We start from the raw sequence: 22,411 nt of genomic DNA, 5'->3' as shown, positions 1-22,411 counted from the left end.
AATGCCGCCCTTTAATGCAAGGCCCCTCACCATAAAATTATCTTGTTGCTACTTTGTAACTGTAATTTTGCTACTACTACAAATCATAATATGAATATCTTATATACGGGATATCTGATCTGCAACCCCTTGGAAAGGGTCATTCAACCCCCAAAGGGTCGTGGCCCACAGGCTGAGAACTGTTGTCTCTAGCATGAGTTCTAGTTGGTTTTAATAATAAAATACCAAGTTTTTATTATTTTATTTATTATTTTATTATAGGGGTTAATGTTAACAATCAGAGAAGCAGAGAGGCCAGCCACTAGAGAATTCTTTTACCTCTGTCAATGCTCAGACCAAAGGGGCAATCCTGTCCTCAAACTGCATCTGTCTCCACCAAACCTCAGACTGCACTGAGCTCCTGTCTCCTTCCTCCTTATTATATTCCTTTCTCTGCCCGGTCATATCACTCCTGTGTCGACCTCCCTAGTGCTGAGATTAAAGGCATAAGATCCCAAGTGCTGGGATCACCTTTGTGCGAGCTCTGTTTCTCTTTTAGATAGATTCAATCTTGTGTAGCCCAGGGTGACCTTGAACTAACAGAGATCCCTCTGCCTCTGTCTTTTGAGTCCTGGATTAAAGGTGTGTGCCTCTAGTGGCTTAACTCTGCACTCTGATCTTCAGGCAGGCTTCATTCATAAACAAACTATCACTACAGCTGTCTAGGAAAGTATTAACACGAGAAAGCATCCCTTTCAAGAACTGGGAAGTTGTTTTCTTTGTTCTTCCCCATCAGACCTCAGCAGTGAACCTCAGACACAGGTGCGGAGATGGAATATGATCAGACAGACAAGACAGGACACATTGAGCAAGTGGCCATGGCTCTTGGCATCCACAGGTCTCCAATCTAAAGGATAAATAACGAGCCAACATCAGCTGCAGGAAGTTAGGCAGACAGGCGTTTGCTGTTGGAAATCTGAGTTCTGCAATCAGGTGAGCTGTGTTTGCTTTGGAAGAGGCTTAACTGTAGGCGTCTCCCTCAGGGACTGTAATCTGCACCTGCGTCTTACTGTGAGGCCAAAGACACTAGAGTTTCTCAAAGTCCCAGGGTTTGCTAGATGATTGTTCAATATGGACTAAAAACAAACACGGAGCAACTGACTCCAATTGGTCCCAGGTGGAATTTGTTTAGGTTTACTGCTGGAGAAGCACCGAACAAAGTCAGAAGGATAAAATGTATCCCTGCTTCCTTGTAGCATCATTGTTGGTCCAACTTTGCATCTCCACATCTTACTAAGCCCTGTATGGGGAATCTGATTCTGCGAAGATTTTCTTACTGTTTGATCTGTTCCTTCTTTTTTTCAGAGATAAAACATTTTCTGATAACCATAAATAGATTAGCATCTGTCTGGAGCTTTTGAAGTACTATGGGTAGAGATGGGAAAACACAGACCGTTTGGTTTGCTAGAAGTTTATTTGAGAGACTTACATCCCCTCTCACCCTGGGCTAAGGGCTTTGCTAACAATAGATTGACAGTGCCACATGTTAACCTTCAACAACTTAATGGGTTATTTATTTTTACTGTAAGTTTCAGAAAAATTGTTCTGTCAAGATATCAGTAGGAGTAACCAGACTTATCAAGAAACAGTGTGTTTGTTTGGTTATAACCGGAGGCGCTGGCAGATGTGTGTGTGTTGGTAAAACCTGTTTCACAAGTGGATTTCATTCTATTTGGGACCATATATGATTCAAATGAATCACTACAAATACTTTCTAGATCCTCTCAAACCACAAGTCAAGTTATTACTAACATTTCAAAATTATATGTTATTAGAAATGTTTGTGCAATAAAAGTGATGGCTACCTATTGAATGCACCATAGAAACTACTGGTCCAATATTTGAGGTTTAAGTGTGACTTCTTCCAAAGTTTACTTTAAAACTTTGGAGAAGTTTCTGTTAAAACTAGGAGAAAAAATTCAAACACACCCAAACCTTGTCCTTATCTGCCTTGACGTGAATGGTTTCATTGAACCATGCTGTCTCTGCCAGGCCCCCTTTTTATACATGGTTATTCATACAGTGTCCTAAGTAATCATAGAACTGAATCAAGATTTTCAAGTGTGTTGGGTGGGGGATGTGTCTTGGTTTGACTCATCAATGTAAGATTATTCTGGTCTTAAATAGAACCACCACGCTTGCTCTGGCAGACACAAATAACTGTTAGATGTTATCAAAGCCCGGGGCAGGCAGTATGGTAACCCTAACAGGAACGGTCCTGGCTTAAAGTCTGCAGTGACCTCTATAAACATGGTTTAGTTGATGACTCAGCTACTGCACAAACAGACAACCACACAACCAAACAAACATTCTTGTTTTAGAGACAGCTAACAAGATAACGAGGTGAGCATTAGTGCTGTTGCTGCTCAGGAAACTATCCCAGACTCCACAGGGTTACAATAGGGACTAATCCTTGCTTGAGAGCTTATCCGGCAACGGTAGGGTTCTATTCCCTGTGGCTAGGCTACCACATGCATTCTCGGTCAGCCGGAGTTCCTTCACAGGCTGCTTTTCTGGTGTAGGGTTAGAGTTACTCACGGCTTTAGAGCCTAGTTGAGAAGGCTAGAATGACTCAGCTATGTCCCGTGTCTCTTTCTGCAGCAGGCTAGCATGTGTTTGTTCAGAGGGCAGTCACAGGGCGCGGAGAGACAGCCTCGGAACAGCTTGAAAGTATATATATTTATATACATACATACATATAATTTAAAATAATATAGAATTTAAAACTATATATACATATATGTATACGTGTGTGTGTGTGTGTGTATACTTACACATTTGGTCATACACAGCATATCCCAAGGCTGACCCTTTTTCAAGGGGGTAGACAATAGATTCCATTTTTTTTTTTGTGGCTAGGCACTAAAAGTCACATTGCAAAGGGAAGTCAGGGCAACTGGGGCCAGTTTCGCACTCAGTGTTTTGTCGTGCCCTCCACTAACATCAGAGTACACAAGAAATGAAAAGGGTTGGTTTATAAATCAACCTTTTCTGCTTCCTTTAAATTTCAGGTTTGAAGTTTGTCCTTTGATTCTTTGGTAGCACAGGTATGAGAGGAAAGAGAGAGAGACTCTGTGTGTGTGTGTGTGTGTGTGTGTGTGTGTGTGTGTGTGTCTGAATGTGTGAGTCCATGCTTTGCATGTATGTGTTTCTGAGTGTGTGCATGTATACGTGCTTGTATTTGTGTGAGCGTGTGTCTGTGTGTGTGTGCATGTGTGTTTGCATGTAATGAGATAGATCATAGACTCCTGAGGTTGACCTTCAGGAACCCAGGACAAGAGTGAATGGTCCATTCAGAGCTCTGCCATTGGGATTAATGCTTCCTGGAGAAAGAATGCAATTGGCCTCTGGATTGGCGCCCAAACCTTTGCCACGGGAGCTCCAGGTTCTTTGGCTCTGAATTGGTTTCACCAAGGCTACACACAGGAGGCCAAACAATTCCTTAAAGTCAGGCAGAGTCCTCTGCCAGACAGAGGGAATTTGAGGCAGGCAAATGGACTAGTATCCCCTACAGAACTTCAATAATTCAATCCATACACAATAAAATCTAATTGCAACTTAAGTCAGCTCCTAGTGGGCAGAGGAAATCAGTGGTCATTCCCGCTCTGACCGTTCCTCTCCGTGAAGAACACTAGAAAAGGTGTAGAGGCGAAGGACACAGGTTATACAGACAGTGTGATGACTCTAGCGTGGCTCTCATTTGCTCAATGACACTGACAATTTGCTTCTTTAACTCATGTCTGCCCTGCCCTAATCAAAGTCAGCCTACAGACAGATGCATAACTCCAGGAGCATGGGGATGCACCCGCGAGAGGAGGTTCGTAAAAGTTAGAAATGCTTCTAGTTGCTGGTGACTTTGCCTTTATTCTAGTTATTGGTCTTCATTGATACAAAAGATGTTCTTGGGGTGGACCAGCTACTTAGAATTCTTCAAGGTCCCCAGCCTCATTCTTTTCCACAGCTCTGTTCTCAGTGACAACTTGTGGCTACACATAGTCCCCACCATTATGTCCTCACAGGACAGCGTTTATAGCAGCACAGAAAGAACACACACACACACACACACATCCTTATATGGCCTGCCTCTCTGCACATAGCATCCTTGAGCATCCCTGAGTAGGCTTCCCAGTTACATCCTACTGACTGGGCATGACTACCTCCAGCCAATCACTATGGGAAGGGAACGAGATGACACCAATGGGTTCATACCCATTTCAGTTCAACCTCCATGCTGGGCACACCATGGAGTGTCATGTGTATGACATTTATGGTCTCTGGTCTTTCTTTGAATTTCAACCAGAGCTGGAGTGAGGGTTGGCTCCTTGGAGCATGTGACCGCTCATTTAAGAAGGGCTGATGCCGCCTTGAAATTCTTAATAATTTATAGACCAAGAGGCCACCTCTTCAGTTTGCATTTAACTCTGCACTGCCAACTTTCAGCTGGTCCTGACTGACCTTTTCTTGCTTCCTTTTCAAGCAGCTGCTTTATCTCCTTCACTTTCCTGAAGCAACATGTACCAGTGGGTGCTGAATCAGCCGGTGGACAGATCGGTTCAGAAAGAAAAATCTGCCCTGGGCAGGATGGAAAGCAGCAAGAAAATGCTTCTGCATCCCAACCATCAAGGTCCTCTGCACATTTCCTGGAAGGCCCAGGGGAATGAGGGGGAGGGGGTCCAGGTCACAGTGGTCACCCTGATAATCCATCCTCCTCTGACCTACTTTCCCTGGGTCGACTCACACGTAAACATGCACACACCAGTCTCATCTCAGATTCGGCCTTCAGGGAGTCCAATGCTCCAACACTCTGTGAATAAAATCCAGGCTTCTTTCTATAAGGAAGGCTATGTAACTGTTTACTCAATCAATAAGTTGTTGATACATTGTCAGTTGTGTTGCTTATGGCCCGAGAAGGAGAATCCATTTCAGAGCTGATATTCCTGGCTTCCAAATCAGATACAGCGTCTGCTGAATGCCCACTGTGTCCCAAGCATGGTGCTGTTTCCCATGATGCTCTCTCGTGTTAGTTACACAACAGCATCTTCCCAATGTCTCCATCTGCAAGACCAGCACAGCAAAGATCAGAGCCATGAGGGGCTTCCCCAGGACAGGAAATAGACATAGATATTTTAAAAATTAAGATCTATTTTGTCTTAATTTTAATTATTTTTTATGTACGAGTATTTTGTCTACATGCGTGTTTATGAACCTTGGAGTCTCTGGGACTGAAATGACAGGCAATTGTGAATTGACCTGAGGGTTCTGGGGATCAAACTTAGGTTCTCTGGAAGAGCAGCCAGTGCTCTTAGCTACTGAGCCATCTCTCCAGTCCACAGATATAGAATTTTAATGAGAGTTCTCTGGATGTAATTCCTGCAACAGCATCATGACAAAAAGAATACTTGAGTATAGGCTGAGAGGTTGGCCCTAAGCCTGTGTCTCTCATACAGGACCAAGCTCCTCCTGAAGAGCACCTGGTAAGCAGGAAAGCCAGCAGAGAAGCAGGCTGTCCTCTGGGCTTTTGAATATTGTATAAAAGTTTCCTTCAGTGTTTCAGGGTTGTGGCCACAGCCCGGCTTATAAATTTTCTTTCAACCCAGAGCAACCAGGCCCTGGCATTTTCCAAGCCAGGCTAGACAGATGGTTCTATTTTGCTTTGTCACTTTAAAGGGAGTACTCTACCCTTTTGCAGACTCAGTGCTGGAGGCAGCCTACACTTGGAGACTGTTCTGGATAACGAGGTCAGCAAACATTGGAGGAGACAGACCACAGACTACAGGGACACCACTGTCTTTTTCCAGGGCAAGCCGGTGAAAGAAACCAGACGTTGGTCCAGACAACGACGTCAATGATTGAAGCTGAATTGGGAAAGGGTGCCAGGGCCTGGCTAGCAGTCAGCGACATGGCTGAAGAAGACCATAACGTCATTATTCTCAAAGGATTTATTTAGTACATGGTATGTGAGGTGTGACCCTCCTCTGTGGAAAACACGGACTGGAAACTTACTAAGTTGTCAGCACAGGAAAAATGAAATTGAGTGACAAATTAATAAATTATGCATATAACACTTCCAATAGAGACATTCCAATTTATGTTTGTTATATCCATAAATTTTCTCAGGGTTCATGGGATAAAATTTGGTGTGTCACTAACCCCTGCTGATACCAATCTCCCCAAGATTTTCCTCTTAGTTGATAAGACATTAACAAAATGCTCTCAAACCTTTCGTGGCTCTTATTTTCCATCAATAGGAAACTGTACCTGTATCTCCTATATACTAGAAATTATATTGCTATATTGTTTCATTGATGTTATATATAATGTGGGGCTGGGGATGTAATTCAGTTGTTAGAGTGCTTGCCTAACATGAGAAAGCCCTGGCTGCAGTCTCCAGCAATGCATAAAATTATTTATATATGCTTTAATTATAGTGCTCAAGAGGTAGTGGCAAAAGAACCCGAAGTTTAAGGTCACCCTTAGGTATACAGTCAGCTTGTGGTCAGCCTTGGTTACTTGAGACTCTGACTGAAATAAAATAAATAATAAGTAAAATGACAATAGTTTATGTATACTGGAGACAGGCTACGTTTAAAGGATAGGATAAATATTATACCATCTTATAATCACATTTAAATTAGGGTCAGCACAAATATCTCTGCTTTAGTATATAGTAACATGATAAAGTAGACTTCTCTAAAAAAATCAATTTTGGGTTCAAAGGTTTGGATCATTTTGGTTTATTTTAATATCATTTTTTATTTTATTGAGGATTTATATCAGTGGCTTTTGCGATACTCACAAAGTTATGCCCCCATTATCACTACCTAATTTTACAGTATTTTTTCTTATCCTCAGAAAAAGCCCCCACTCTTTAGTAGACCCCAAACTCCCTTCCACTCTCAGCCTCTAGTGACCAGTAATCATTTCTGTCTCCATGGGCTTGCTGGACATTTCATGTCAGTGGAATGATCCAGATGTGTCTTGCTTCTTTAATGTTCTATTGCGCTGTATCTGTGTTGTAGCAGCGTGTGTCTGTAATTCATTCCTCTTTATGGCCGACAATGTTCCAGTGAACGGATAGGCCATATGTTCTTTGCCTCTTAATCAATTGATGGATATTTGGGCTGCTTCTACTTTGGGCCTATAAAGAATAATTGTGACTTAAGTATTTCTGTTCTATATTTTTGGGCCTTTGTTTTCCCTTATTTTATGAAGAGTGGCATTGCTAGCTTGTGCACTAATTGAGTGTTTAATCAATTAAGGAACTGCCACACTTTTTGCAAAGTGACTGCAACATTTTGTAAACTCCCCGTCCCCCATGTATGAGGGTTCCAGTTTCTCCAAATCCATGTCAACATTTGTCATTATCTATTTGATTATTGTCATCTTGATGGTTGTGAATGTTATCTCACTGTGGTTTTATGTACATTTCTCAAATTACTAAAGACCTTGAGAAACTTATCATGTTTCCGGAAGTTTGTTTGGCATCTTTGGTTAAATGTTTTCTCAAATTCTTTGTATAATTTTTGGTTGCGTACTTTTCCTACTATTGAGTAGTTAGAGTTGTTTATATAGTCTCTAGTTTGGATACTAGGCCTTATCAGAAATGATTTACGCTGCCCTGTGGCTTTTTACTTTCTTCATGGTGGCCTTTAAAGCACTAACCTTTTTAAATTATTTTATTTGTGTGTGTAGGTATTTTGTTTACATATATGTCTACACACTATGTATGTGTCTGGTGTCCTCAGAGGCCGGAAAAGGGCATTGAGTCTCCTGGAACTGGAGTTGCAGATGGTTGTTAGCTACCATGTGGGTACTGGGAACTAAACCTGGGTCCTCTAGAAGAGGAACCCCTGCTTTGAACTTCTGAGCCATCTCTCTAACCACACTCTTTCTTAGAAATTTTCACGACATTTGTTTGAGACAGGGTCTTGTTATCTATCATGGCTTTCACGCTACTGCTTGTTGTACGGCCTTCAACTTGTAGCAATCCTCCTGCTTCAGCCTCCTAAGTGCTGGGATTAAAGATGTGTGATATGGGAAAATTACTTTGTAAGTTAATTTTTGGAAATACTTTCATCCTTCTGAAGTTTTGTTGCTAAAAGCATAAAAATGGTAACTTTTGTTGTTTTAAATCTTATACAGGAATATAATAAATAGTAACAAGACACCTACTCATTTCCTTCTTTCCAAACAAAAAATGTAAAGTAACTACCTGTTGTGTATAGCTTCCCAAATCATGTTAGGAAGGTTCCATATGAAAAAGGCAAAATTTAAAATGGAAGTAATTATTTTTATTTAAAGAAAAGTTTCCCTTTATACCTTGTCCTTTGGATATTCAGTTACTTTCTGTGGAGAGACAGTGAATGTAGAAGACCAATATGGTTTAAAAAAAAAAAAGTACTCAGAATGTGGCCAAAAAGATCAAGAGATGAGGAAAATAAAAAGGGGTGAGGTATGGAGGTTTGTATTTCTAGAATGAAGTTTAGAGGGAAGGACAACATGAAATAGTCAAAGAAATAACAGTTGAAAGCTTGTCAGGACTATGATGAGTCAGACATAAAAGCCCAATAAATAAATCCCAAGCAGCAAAAAAACAAAACAAAACAAAAACAAAAACAAAAACAAAGAAAGAAAAGGCTTTCTCCGAGTGTGGGAAATGGTCCTTATCTTTATTTTAGGGTGTTTCAAAAAGATACACAATTCTAAATTCATCAAATGTACGTGAAGGAATTTCCTTCCGTGCAAATAATGCTGCTATGGCTCCAACGTTTGTGTCCCTCCAGCTTCTTGGGTTGAGATCCTAACTCTCAAGGTGAATGTAAGCGGTGGACTCTTCCCCAGAAAGAGACCGAGTACTCAGAGGACAGTGGCCAGAGCCCCTAACGATTCAGAGTCAAGGGCCCTTCTGGCAGCCCCTGCGGAGCTCTGTCCCCAGCGGTCACGACTTGTTCCGGGATGGTCAGCTCGGCACTTTTCACCGTGGCTTCCCGTGAGCACCGAGCAGAGAAGACTTGATGTGCACCTAAACCTGTCACACGCGGTGCCCACTTCGGTTAGTCCACCCCACCGCCCTTCAGAGGACAGCTCATTGTTCCCTCCTCATTGCTATGAACTTTCTCCGGGTCCTAGTTTACCTTCGGTGCTGTGCTGAACCCCAGGGATGGCTGCTATCTCCTTGCTGAACAGCGGGTTCTGGGTCAGTGGTTTCCAGTTTCACCCTTCGCATTTTGTCACCAGTTGGGACGACACTCCTTTACGCTGTTCCGTTTGGTTTCGTATTTTTCAATTTTAAAATGAGAGCATTTGGTTCTTTTTCATAAGTGGTCATTTTAAACCCTCTTTATTTGTCATCACTTTTATTTCTGCCAGTATTTTACATTTTTATTTGGTCATTCTAACGGCCAGCGTCTTTGGGGCGGGGGTGTTTTCCCCACTGGCTTCTGCTGATCATTGAGTGGTCTGCGGTTTTCTTTTCTAAAAATTTTAAGCTCAGAGTCACTTGTGCCGTCTGTGAGAGCTGTCTGGAGCCTGCCTTGAGGGCACGCTCTCTAGAAACGTTTCATTTTGGGCTTCTGAGTCTCCAAAATTACCTAAAATCAAGTCCCCTTTAGGAGTTTTTAAGTCCAGGTTGTCCCTCTGGAGGACACTGCATGCAGGTGAAGCCATCTCATCCCCCTTTTACAAATTTTACAATCAAATATATTAGTAACTCAGGCTCCAGTTGAATGTAGAGACAGACATTTATTGTATGTCCATTGTCTATTAAACTCTTAAACAAACAAAGATTAGGGGAAAATCTTTTTTTGTTTTATTTTGTTTGCTTTTTGTTTTTTGAGATGTGGTTTCTCTGTGTAGCCCAGGCTGTCCTGGAACTTGCTTCACAGACCAGGTTGGCCTTGAACTCAGATATCCATCTGCCTTTACCTCCCAAGTGGTGAGATTAAAGACACATGCCACCACCACCTGGATGGAAATTTTTTTTCAATGCGAATAAAGAATCTAATATGAGGGACATGTTTAATCAGAAATGTCTAAGTTAGGTTTTTTTATTGCTGTGAAGAGATACCATGACATGGCAACTCTTCTAAGGAAAACATTTACTTGAGGGGACTTGCTTACAGTTTCAAAGGTTCAGTCTATTATCAGCATGGCGGGGAGCATAGTAACGTGCAAGCAGACATGGTTCCAGAGCTGAGAGTTCTTATATCTTCATAGTCAGGCAACCGGAAGCTGGCTTACTAAAGCTTGAGAAAGGAGACCTCTCATAGTCCCCCTCCCGAGTGACACACTTCCTCCAAAACCACACCTACCAGCAAGGCCACATCTCCTAACAGTGTCACTTCCTTTGGAGGTCATTTTCTGTCAAACCACCATAAGATCCAATTAAAAAAATAAAAAATAAACTTGCTCCTTCTTATAAGGACAAGTTCAAATCACTGTATCTTTTGCTTAACGATCTTTTTTTTTTTTTTTTAAGTTTTAGATTGGGGAGCCGGAAAGATGGCTCAGACAGTAAGAGCACTTTTCTTTCAGAGTATCTGGGTTCAGTTCCCAGCACCCACACCATGGCTCACAAATTTAACTCCAGTTCCAGGAGATCTAGCACTCTCTTCTGACCTTCCAGGCACCAGGCATGCATGTGGTATGCATACACACATAGGCAAACACTCATACATATAAAAAGAAATAAGTTTTTAAATTTAACGGTATAAATTGCAGAAATAAGAGTGAAATCCCCAGAATCTGAACCACTTGCTGCCACTTACAAAGCATTTCTTCACACTCTGTCACATATTCAAAGGTCCTCCTTACCTTGTGTTTCTCAGAATCCATAATTCTTAGAGCAATACCAGTGAGCCGGTTATAAATGACATTTATGCCAATTGTATCTTATTCCTGCCAGCCTTGTCTAGCTTCCAGAGCTCCAGTTCATTCACTGACATGGTAACAGCAGGAGATTGAACAATGCTAGGAACGACACACATACACGAGACAGGCAGACAGACAGACAGACAGACAGACAGACACACACACACACAGAGAGAGAGAGAGAGAGAGAGAGAGAGAGAGAGAGCCTACTCCATGAATGCAAAGTGACTTTGAGATGTTAGCTGGAGAGATGACTCAGCAGTTAAAAACACTAAATGTTCTTGCAGAGGACCAGAGTTCCATCCCAGCACCCACATCACATGGCCGGCAGACATCAGTAAGCCCAGATCCCCGGTATACAACACATTCTTATGACTTCAGTGGTCACCCACACACGTGTGAATATCCACACAACAGATACACACTCCTACGCATCAAATTAAAAATACAATTTTTTTAGAAAAAGGAAAAAAAAGTGTTCTAGTGACACAATTTTTGGACACATACAAGGAAGAGGGAACTTTTAATCAGAGGGACAAAGAGCCACGGGAAAATGGTCATTTTTAGCCTGCTAAAAACACGAAAAATTTTCCAAGAGCAGAATTTCCTGATGAAGATCCAGTTTCTTTGTGAATCAGACCTACAGAAAGGGCTCTGCTTGTGAGTCAGGAGGTTCTTAAAAGTTCAGGAAACTCTGCTCCCTGAGAGGGAGACCTGATGTTCCGGGAGCTGGGGCTGGCCTCAGGTAGTTAAAGGGAGGTTCTCAGAACTGAGCCAGTTCCACGACTTCTAATCCTGTATCCCCATTGTCTCACAGAACCTGATATTATTTTGCACCCTGAGGCCTGTACACAAGCCAGTGGAGCTGACTGGGTTTCTAGGGAGCCCTGGTGCTGAGGTGAGGGGCATGTGACAACCCTCTTGGAAAGCCTTTTGGGGAGATAATAACAGAGGGCAGGGCGGAGGCAGACAACCGAGGGTAGCATTTGGCGTGTGACTACTGTCCTTTTAAAGAGATACTGTCTCCTGCCTATATCTGTTATTTTTTTAAGATTCCTTTATTTTTACGTGCATTGGTGTTTTGCCTGTATGTCCGTCTGTGTGAGGATGCCAGATCCCCTGGAACTGGAGTTATAGACAGCTGTGGAGCTGCCATGTGAGTGCCGGGAACTGAACCCAGGGCCTCTGGAAGAGCAGCCAGTGCTCGTCACTGCTAAGCCATCTCTCCAGCCCCCTACATTTGTTATTTTTAACAAATGTAGATGAGAAACTAAGAAGGGCTTTCTTGAAAGGCAGAAGGCTGGAGCTGGGACAAGCGCACTCCTAGAACTCAGTCCTGAGCTGCACGTGAGTGAAAGCCCAGGTCAGTAGACAAACTCAGGAAAATCTACAAGTATGTAAATAAAAAAAACACAAAAACAAAGTCCCTGACAATTGAGGAAGGGAAACAGTGAGGCGCCTTGGCTCTGAATGATCCGATGAAGAAGGAACAGAGGTATGGGTGGGGCGGGAGGAGAGGAATGGGCGACTAATTCCAATGCCATGCCTGAAAGTGGGGAGGAGATGATAGCCTTGTCATAGGAAATGAACCAGAAGCCATTACCGTGGCTGGTATATGACGCAGGAGCCCGCGGGACACAGGACTCTTGAATACCATCATGATCATGCGTAAAGCTGAACCGATTGCTGGCAGGCAGACCTGGTGGGGCAAAGGGGTCCCTAGCCAAGCCGATCCACAAGGGCCTCCTGAATAAGGGCAGAGACAACTTCCTGGCTTTTAATCCTAGGCCACTTGCCGGATTTACAATCACAAGCACGTTCAAGCCCATGGGTGATTGTAACGACTTTCCGAAGTTCTTATAATAAATAAAATGCTATTTCCAAGTACTTCATGGGAATACATACACACAGTAGACCCACAGCTATGTTGTCAACAAGGCTAGGCTAACTAAGAAACAGCCCAGATGGTACATTTCTAAACAACCCTCTCAGCTACCTAATTCTAGGGGAGCAGTTTTAATAATTTTATAACCTACAGACAACTTTACAATGCAAAATAGTTCCAAACTGTACATCATAAATTCCTTCCTGTCTGAAGGAGTTTCAGCCCACTTCCCCTTCTTACTTCTTTTGAGATATGTTCTTTATTTATAAATAGAGACACTCCTGGAATATGTAGGATCAGGGAAAATGTTTTCCAATACTTATTAATTTTAAGAATTTCATAAATGGGTGTTGTATTTACACTGTTTCCATCCTATACCCTCTCCAACTCCTCCCAGGCCCCTCACCCCTCTCAACTCCATGACCTGTTCTTTACATGCATACATATGTATATATACATACAACCTGCTGAGTCCATTTATTGTTGTTCATATGTTTATGTATTTTGGATGATCATGTAGGGTTGGGTAGTCTATTAGGGGCTCATCCCTAGAGAAGACCAATTCTCCATCTTAGCAGTCCTTGATTACCTATAACTCTTTTAACCATCCTTCTGTCCTTTCTTCTTTAATGCTCTGAGTCTTAGGTGCAGGAGATACATCAGTGTAGATGTATCAGTTGTAGTTGGGCACCACACAATCTTTTGTTCAAAGCAGTTTGACCAGTTGTGGTTTTCTGTAATGGTCTCTGACCATTGCAAAGAGAAATTTCTTTGTTGCGGGTGGGAGCAACACTCGTCCGTGGGCATAGGGATACATATTTAGAATGTCATGGGCAATTATTCTGGCTGTATAAAGTGATGGTAGAGGGTTCTCCTCCAGGATTCACGACCTCACTAGCCCTAGGTAGTTGGCTCGGTTTCCAGTACCCAACGTGGTCTCCCTCTTACTGAGCAGGGCCTTAAGTCTAATTTAGACAGCTGTTGGTTACTGCCAAGACATGAATGCCACTATTGCAACTCTAGGGTTATCATGCCATGCTAGTTGTTATTGTGGTTCTATCATAGGCATCAAGCTTCTGTGACAACTTCTAGTACCATGAAAACTAAACCTCAGAGAGGAAGGAAGCTCTTGGGTTGGAACCCAGGTCAGATCCTCTGGGTCTTGTGCCTGCACGCATGTGTCTTCAGGAAGAGGGACTTACCTTCAACCTCCGGGAGACAACCGAGGGCAATAGCAATAACCTCTGACATTTGGGAAGTTTCTTGGATTCCTCTGATCAACAATTTGAAAGGGGATTTTTCATGTTTGGAATTGGGGTCTTTGTTAGCTACTCTATGGCTTTTAAAGGGAGCATTGTCAGTCTAGGTGGGAGAATTTCAGTTGCCTATATTCTTTATCTAGGGGTGGGACCGAGATCTAGGGGAAACTATTTTTATATTAACTATCTGAGGTTTATTTTAGATGAATGACAGAACCTGAGAAAAAGCAACCCAGTCCACCCCCGACTCTGTGAGTGTGTATGAGTGTGTCTGCACATGTTTACATACACCTGAGGATGACAGAGGTTTACAGAAGGTGTCTTTCTCATTTGCTCTTCTCCTTACTCTTTCAGAGTCTCTCACTAAACCTGGAACTTGTAGATTTGGCTAGACTGGCTAGCAAGCAAGCCTGGGGTGCTCCTGCCTCTGTCTCCCCAAAACTGAGATTACAGGTGCAAGTTCAGCTCAGATCTTGAACACCATCTCCCTAGCTCCCCACCCCCAACCTGGCTACACTGCTTGAATTGGTTCAGGGTCTGCACTTCCTAACCTCACACACAAGGAATAGAGAACAGAGAAAAGGAAGTTGAGTTCAACTGGGCTCCAGTCTGAGTACGAGACTGAGAGAAACCTTGAGGACAGTGCTTCAGAGTGTGGGGTTTTAGAAGGACAGAGTTGGGACAGGTCTCTCAGACATTTGCATCAACAAGATACGGCACTGTCACCAAGACAATGTTTCTGCCGAAATTGTTCACTGTGAGTGTTAATCGAGTTCTAACATAGCGTGTCCCTGCATTTGGGAATTTAGCAAATGTGTGCTTTTTAAACTAAACAGCTGAGTTGTGGTAGTATTTTGTGTGTGCGCTAACAAATAAAGCTTGCCTGGAGATCAGAGAGTGGAGCTAGCCGCTAGTTAACCGTAGAGGCCAGGCAGTAGTGGCGCACGCTTTTTAATCCCAGCACGTGGGATCTCATGCCTTTGGTCCCAGTTCTTGGTAGATACAGGCCTTTAATCCCAGCACGAGGGAGGAGGAAACAGGAAGCAATATAGCTGGAGGGAGAGATGGTGGGTGGAGGCAGGAACAGGGCCCCTCTCAGGCTGAGGAGCTGGCGAGGTTATAATTGGCTTGGCTTGTTCCTTTGTCTCTCTGATCTCTCAGCATTTACCCTGATATCTGACTCTGAGTTTTTATTATTAAGACCAATTAGAATTCGTGCTCCACTGAGTAGAACTTTTTTTAAAAATCTCTATAAAGAAATTCATCTTCTCTAATCCTTAGAGTAGAAAACTCTGGACAGCTTTCAGTTAAATACACTAGAACCTTTCATACCAGCAAAGTCTGCTCCTAGAATATTTTCCCACCTAGAAGATCAAATTCTCCCAAAAAAAAAAAAATGCCTTCCCTGCCTGCAGACTTCCATTTCTAAGAAGGGTTTTATTTCTGCCTTGAAAAAGAGTAGCCATCCTTCAAACTTACCAGTCCAGGGCAAATGATATTTCCCTGACAAGCCTGTCAGATGCCGTCTGCACACAAGCCTCTGTGCGGCTCTCCACAGCGTTATTTTGTTTCCAGCCAAGATGTATACTCTGCGGCACTGAGTGGATTTTGCACTCCTGCCCCGACTCAGGGTGCTTTCCCTACTGCTGTCTAGAGGTCTGATCCCTGCCCTGCGACTCCCACCCTCCCGCACATATTGGATATTGGATAAGCCCCCCCCCACCCCCGTCCATTTGCTGGTGTTGACAGTGATTTTGTTTTCTCTGAAATGTCCTTGCCATCCCTTCCAGTCCTTTGCTGACACTGTAAGGGATAAATAAGAACCGGCTATCCCAAAGCTTGGTTGCAATAACACCTTTTCCAAGAAACCTGCTTTGAAACCTGGTAGAGTTGGCTGGGAACCTATTGACCTCTAGGGTTCTCTCACCGTAGTAGAGATTGTTGCTTTGTTTGTTTTTCCAGTTTGGTTTTTTTTTTTCTAAAACAAAGAAATCAAAATATTCTTCTTCAATCCCAGGTTTTTTATTTTTAGTCAGTATACAAAGTAGTGAATTTCTTTCTGGAATTTTCATGTCTACTTTGTTACTCATTCCCTCCCTGCCTTCCCCCTTGCGGTTCTCTCCCTCTCGTCCCATGCCCTACCCCTTCTGCTTTCCTGTCACATGCATTCCATCACACACACCCTCACTTAAGTTCTCTTCTTCCCCTCTCTTGGTCCCCTTTCTAGCTTCATGACTTAAACTCAGACCCAGAGCCACACACTAAAATCTGGGATCCGTATATGAGACACAACGTGTGGTGCTTATCTTTATAGCATGGTTTATTTCACTTAACATAATGACTTCCAGCTTGTCCATTTTATTGCAGATGTCTTGATTTCATTTTCCTCCTACATTGAAGAGAAGTTAAATATTTTCATAGGCTCCTGTGCTGGTTAGCTTTAATGCCACTTGACACGAGCTAGAGTCATGCGAGAGGAGGGAATCTCATTTGAGAAGGTATCTCCATAAACTTGGAGTGTAGGCCAGCCTGTGAGACATTTTCTTAATTAATGATTGATCCACAATGGGCCGGGCCACCCCTGGGCTGGTGGTTCTGAGCTCTATAAGAAAGCAGGCTGAGCAATCTCTAAGGAGTAAGTCAGTAAGCAGCACCCCTCCATAGCCTCTGCATCAGCGCCTGCCTCCAGGTTCTGGCTTGAATCCCGTCCCTGACTTCAATGGATAATGAACAGTGATTTGGAGGTATAACCAAAATACACCCTTTCCTCCCCGAGTTGCTTTTGGTCATGGTGTTTCATTACAGAAATAGTCACCCTGACTGAGACAGTCCCTAAAACTACTGTGTGTTGTAGGCCTGGTCCCTAATGGATAGTCAGTTCTAAACCTGTTATTTTCTGGGAAACAAGTAGTTGCTATGGTTGTTGGGAGTGGCGATCCAAAAACAAATGGTCCAGGTCTGAGACCTGCCACTGCCCCTGTGGTCTCTTGATGTCACTGTGACTCTATTTCCTCATCTATAAATTAGGGATAATATTGTAACCTTGCTTACAGGGCTGTAACTATTTTTAAATGGGCTAATCTGTTCTGAGACCAATGTCTTACACCTAACCTATATATGTTCACTAATATCATTATAAATTATTGATATTGTATGTTCAATCAATGTATACTTGCGGCACTTGCACCACCTGGAACCACTATTGGATAAAGGTCTGGAGATTAAAGAACACACAGACACACAGGTCACTCTTGAAACAAGGATGTCAAATTTATTGTGTTCCAGGGCAGCTTAGGGCTCTCCTTGACTAATGGCCATACCTTAGCTCTCGGTATTTTTTCACCTGCAAGCCCACCAGAAACTACTTCCTTGTTATCAGAAACTCATGAGGGTCTCATGCTCAGAGCAGCTGCAAGCACAGGAAACAAGTTGTTTACTCCAGCGGGCAAAGGGTCATAGAGAGTTCAGGGTCTGAGGGTCTGCGGTCCCCAACATATACTGAATACAATGAGTAAAACAAGGAAAATTCTTCTCGTGCCAATATAGTAATTTTAACAATATTAAGTTACTTTAAATAAACACTTACACTCTGCATATAGTAATTATATTTTCGAGAAAAGGGAAGGAAAAAAATCATCTCTGGGAGATGAGTCACATTCTTGATAGTGTGTGAGTGCCTCATTGGGATAATCAACTCTCTGAGGTAGAAACATGGACCCCGGCTACCCCAACGTCTCAAACAGTGAAAAGAATACACAAAAAGCACAGCTTCCTGAATGCTTGTGTGAACATGGGACAGAATGCTTACTCAAGAATCTCATTCCACCATTGACCACATCAAGCTTTGAAATATCTCTCAGCAGCTTCTGCCCTCCATGCCTTGTTTCAACCTCTTTGAACCAACCCATCAAGAGATAGGACCTTCAGGTGGACTAAACCTCACAGGGCCTCTTCCAGCTCCTCCTGCTCAGCCTTCAGAGCCTCTTGTAAGCCTTCATTTTCTCTCGCAATCATGTGACCCCACACAGAAACCTTTTACCACCTACAACCTTCATATTTCATCCAAGTCACTGACATGTTCTGGCCCAAGGCTGAGTCAGGGCACCTAATTAAGGACTGCTTTTGGGTTGAGTACTTTTTGAAATGGGTTTTATATATCAGCACCATTTAACCGAGATACCCTATTGAATTACACTGACTGGGAAAATATTTTTTCTTTTCCTCATTTAATGAAAATAGACTTTTTCCCCTTACATAGTATATTCTGGTTATGGTTTCCCCTCCCTCTACTTCTACCAGTTCTTCGTCTGCCATCCAAATACACCCCCTTCCTGTCTCTTATTTGAAGAAAACAAACAGGCTCCTATGGGATAATAATATATAATAATATAAAACAGAAACGAATACATCGGTATATGACAAAATAAACAGAAACAGACAGATGGAAAAAGGCACAAGAAATAGATAAAGAGGCTGAGACCTATTCATTTGAACTCTAAGAAGTCCCATAAAAACACTAACCTGGAAACCATAACATATATGCAAAGGGAAAATATACAATAACTCTATTGTGTGTCAAGTTGACACAAGACCAGCCAGCACGACTGAACTCTTGTCAACTTAACAAACACATTACTATTAAGCCACACCCTTCCTTTCCTATTCATCCACAAGTTCTCATATTAAAAGCATAAATAACTTAAGAATTCCATAGTCTTTACAAATCCAGACACATTAAATTTCAGTGTCTTTAAAATATCCAATCACTCTAAATATTCAACATCTCTCTTAAAAGTTCAGTCTTTCAGCTGGAGGCTCCTGTAAAAATTAAAATTAAATTAACGGTCTCCTTCAAGAGGGAAGAATAGGGCATAGTCACAATCTAAATCAAGCAAAACCAAACTCCAAGAGTATAAATAACTCAGTTCCCAGTTATCTGGGATTCACGCATGATCTTCTGGACTCCTCTAAGGAGCTCCTTCTCCGGCACTGCCCTCTGCAGCACACACAGATCGTTTTCTATGCTCTGGCTGGCTCCACTTACTGCTCTTGCAGTTCTTAGCAGTCATCCCATGGTACTAGCATCTCCAACATGCTGAGTTCCTCTGCTGCAACTGAGCTGCACTTTCACCAATAGCTACTCATAGCCTTAACTTCTTTGCATGAGTGGTGTGGGACAATGGCCTATATCCTGTCAATTATATTTTTAAATAAACTCTGATTGGCCAGTAGCCGGGCAGGAAGTATAGGCAGGACAACCAGGAAGTAGAGGTGGATCAAGGAGAACAGGAGAATTCTGGGAAGAAGGAAGTTCCTTCTGCAGTCCTGGCCCAGCTACAGAAGAAGCAAGGTGTAACTGCCTCACTGTAAAAGATACTGAGCCATGTGGCTAACATAGAAAAGAAATAATGGGTTAATATAAGTTAGAAGAGTTAATAAGAATAAGAAGCTGAGCTAATGGGCCAATCAGCTTATAACTAATATAGACCTCTGTGTGATTATTTGGGGCTTAATGATTGCAGGAACCAGGCTAAACAGAAAAACACAGACAACACATGACCCCTTCAGTTATGGGCCTTCAGTTGCCACTGGGGCTGCACCTTCACTAATGACTTCTCCTGGCCTCTAACTGTGCCAAACTTCAGCTACTCTCCATAATCCCTTAATGTCTTCAAAACCAATATCACCTGAGTGACTTGTACACTACCAAGATCAGCTGCCAGCACAAAGTACGACCTCAAATGCTTCTGTGTATGCTGACCTTCAGGAAACATTTCCCAGAATATTTCACCTCAGTGATGCTGGTCTCTCCCCAGCCACCACTAGTTTCTTTTTTATTGATTTTATTGAGCTCTACATTTTTCTCTGCTCCGTTCCCTGCCTCTCCCCTCCCCTACAACCCCCTCCCACGGTCCCCATGCTCCCAATTTACTCAGGAGATCTTGTCCTTTTCTACTTCCCATGTATATTAGATCCATGTATGTCTCTCTTAGGGTCCTCATTGTTGTCTAGGTTCTCTGGGATTGTGATTTGTAGGTTGGTTTTCTTTGCTTTATGTTTAAAAACCACTTATGAGTGAGTCCATATGATAATTGTCTTTCTAGGTCTGGGTTACCGCACTCAAAATGATATTTTCTAGGTCCATCTATTTGCCTGTAAATTTCAAGATGTCATTATTTTCTCTGCTGTTTAGTACTCCATTGTGTAAATGTACCACATTTTCCTTATCCATTCTTTGATCAAGGGGCATTTATGTTGTTTTCAGTTTCTGGCTATGACAAACAATGCTGCTATGAACATAGTTAAACACATGTCCTTGTGGTATGATTGAGCATCCTTTGGCTATATACCCAAAAGTGGTATTGCTGGGTCTTGAAGAAGGTTGTTTCCTAATTTTCTGAGAAATCACCATACTGACATCCAAAGGGGCTGTACCAGCTTGCACTCCCATCAGCAATGGAGGAGTGTTCCCTTTATCTCACAAACTTTCCAGCATAAGTTGTCATCAATGTTTTTGATCTTGGCCATTCTTCCAGGTGTAAGATAGAATCTCAGAGCTGTTTTTATTTGCACTTCTCTGATGGCAAAGAATGTTGAGCATTTCCTTAAGTGTCTTTTAGCCATTTTAGATTTCTCTGTTGAGAGTTCTCTGTTTAGGTCTGTACTCTATTTTTTTTATTGAATTATTTGTTCTTTTGAAGACCAATTTCTTGAGTTCTTTGTATACTTTGGAGATCAGCCCTCTGTCTGATGTGGGGTTGGTGAAGATCTTTTCCCACCCTGTAGGCTGCCATTTTGTCTTATTGACCATGTCCTTTGTTTTACAGAAGCTTTTCAATTTCAGGAGTCCCCATTAATTAATTGTTTCTCTCGGTGTCTATGCTACTAGGGTTATTTTAAGGAAGTGGTCTCCTGGAAGCAGGAAATTTGAAAGACTGTTTTGCCTACATCGGAAGTTTGTCAATCACATTCTTCTGTGTCCTACAGAATATCTGGCAGACTCTTTCATGAAGCAGAAACCCTGAAGGACTGTCTCATCTTCTTTAGGCAATCTAATCAGTCATTTTTCTGTGGGTCCTGCATGTCCCGTTTATACAGCATACCATCAAGCAGTCCAGGCAAGAGCAGTTTGTTGTTTGTTTTTTTTTGAAAAGTAGTATTTGGTTTTTACCTTAGGTGCCTGGGCTATCTAGGTTCTTGGTCACCCAAGCAGTGTTGTGGAGAGAATCTTCGTTCAAATGAGATATTAGATAGTTAGTCCCACACATTGTGTGCCACCATTACACTAGCATGTTTTAAAGGAAGAATATTATTGTAGATCAAAGGGTTTGTGACTGGATTGGTGGTTAGGTTTCTCCTTTGGTAATACAGAATATCTACCTATACCAAAGGCAGTAGAACATAGGGGTGATGACTCCATGTAGGTACTAGCTCAACTTCGCCATGTCCAATGAGTTGTATAGGCATTGTCTGAAGCAGTGGGAACTTGCTATCATTTTGTGGTGAGCAAACTATTGGAAAACAATAGCCTGGATTGTTTGGGGGTTTCTATGGGACCCCTTTGGCCATCAACTCCATTAGATGTAACCCAATCCAGGTATTGGATTCTTCATTTGGTAACAAAAGATGTCCAACTGGGGACCGGTCTTCTCATTATTTGACAATTTCATTTAGATCATTTTCATATTTGTATATATTTTATAAAGTTTCTCCTTTATTAAATTTCATACTACCTCTCAAATGATCCTTAACTTTAGCTGTCGGTCCCCATATTCTTTCCCTTGTCTATCCTTCCCTACCCCTTTCTACCTGATCCTCCTGTTCCAGTGAACACTCCCCCACCATTCATTCATAACTATTCTATTTCCCTTTTCTAGGGAGATCTATCTCTCTAGTCCCTTACTCTATACCTAACCTCTGTGGTACTATATATTCTAGATTGGCTATCATCGACTTGACAACTTGTATCCACTTATAAATGGGTGTATATGTCTCTGGGATACCTCACTCAGGATGACTTTTTCTAGTTCCACCTATTTACTCTTGAATTCATGATTTCATGTTTTACAAGGCTGAGTATTACTCCATTGTGTAAATGTGCCACTTTTCTTTACCCATTCATCTGTTGACGGGCATCTAGGTTGTCTCCAATTTTTGACTGTTATGAAAAGGACAGCAATGAGTAGAACTGAGCAAGTGTCTCTGTGGGGGTTGAAACATCCTTTGGGTATATGCCCAAGAGTGGTATGGACAAATGAGATGGATTGATTCCCATCTTCCTGAGGAAACAGCACAATAATTTCCAGAGTGACTATACAAGTTTTCAGTTCCATCAGGAATGGATGAATGCTCTCCTTAC

General features: G+C 42.3%; 1 long non-coding RNA gene across 1 annotated transcript; it reads right to left on the bottom strand.

Moving 5' to 3' along the window:
* Positions 1–4,862: 4,862 nt before the first annotated feature.
* Positions 4,863–15,711, bottom strand: LOC125403476 (uncharacterized). Its single transcript, XR_007232967.3, has 2 exons — positions 15,532–15,711; positions 4,863–5,094 (listed from the first exon to the last, which is right to left on the bottom strand). It is a non-coding gene; the product is annotated as an uncharacterized LOC125403476 (long non-coding RNA).
* Positions 15,712–22,411: the final 6,700 nt, after the last annotated feature.

Source organism: Myodes glareolus, chromosome 7 (assembly GCF_982192425.1).
Source record: "Myodes glareolus chromosome 7, mMyoGla1.1, whole genome shotgun sequence".
Lineage (NCBI taxonomy): Eukaryota > Metazoa > Chordata > Mammalia > Rodentia > Cricetidae > Myodes > Myodes glareolus.
This window is presented reverse-complemented; position numbering and strand designations above follow the sequence as displayed.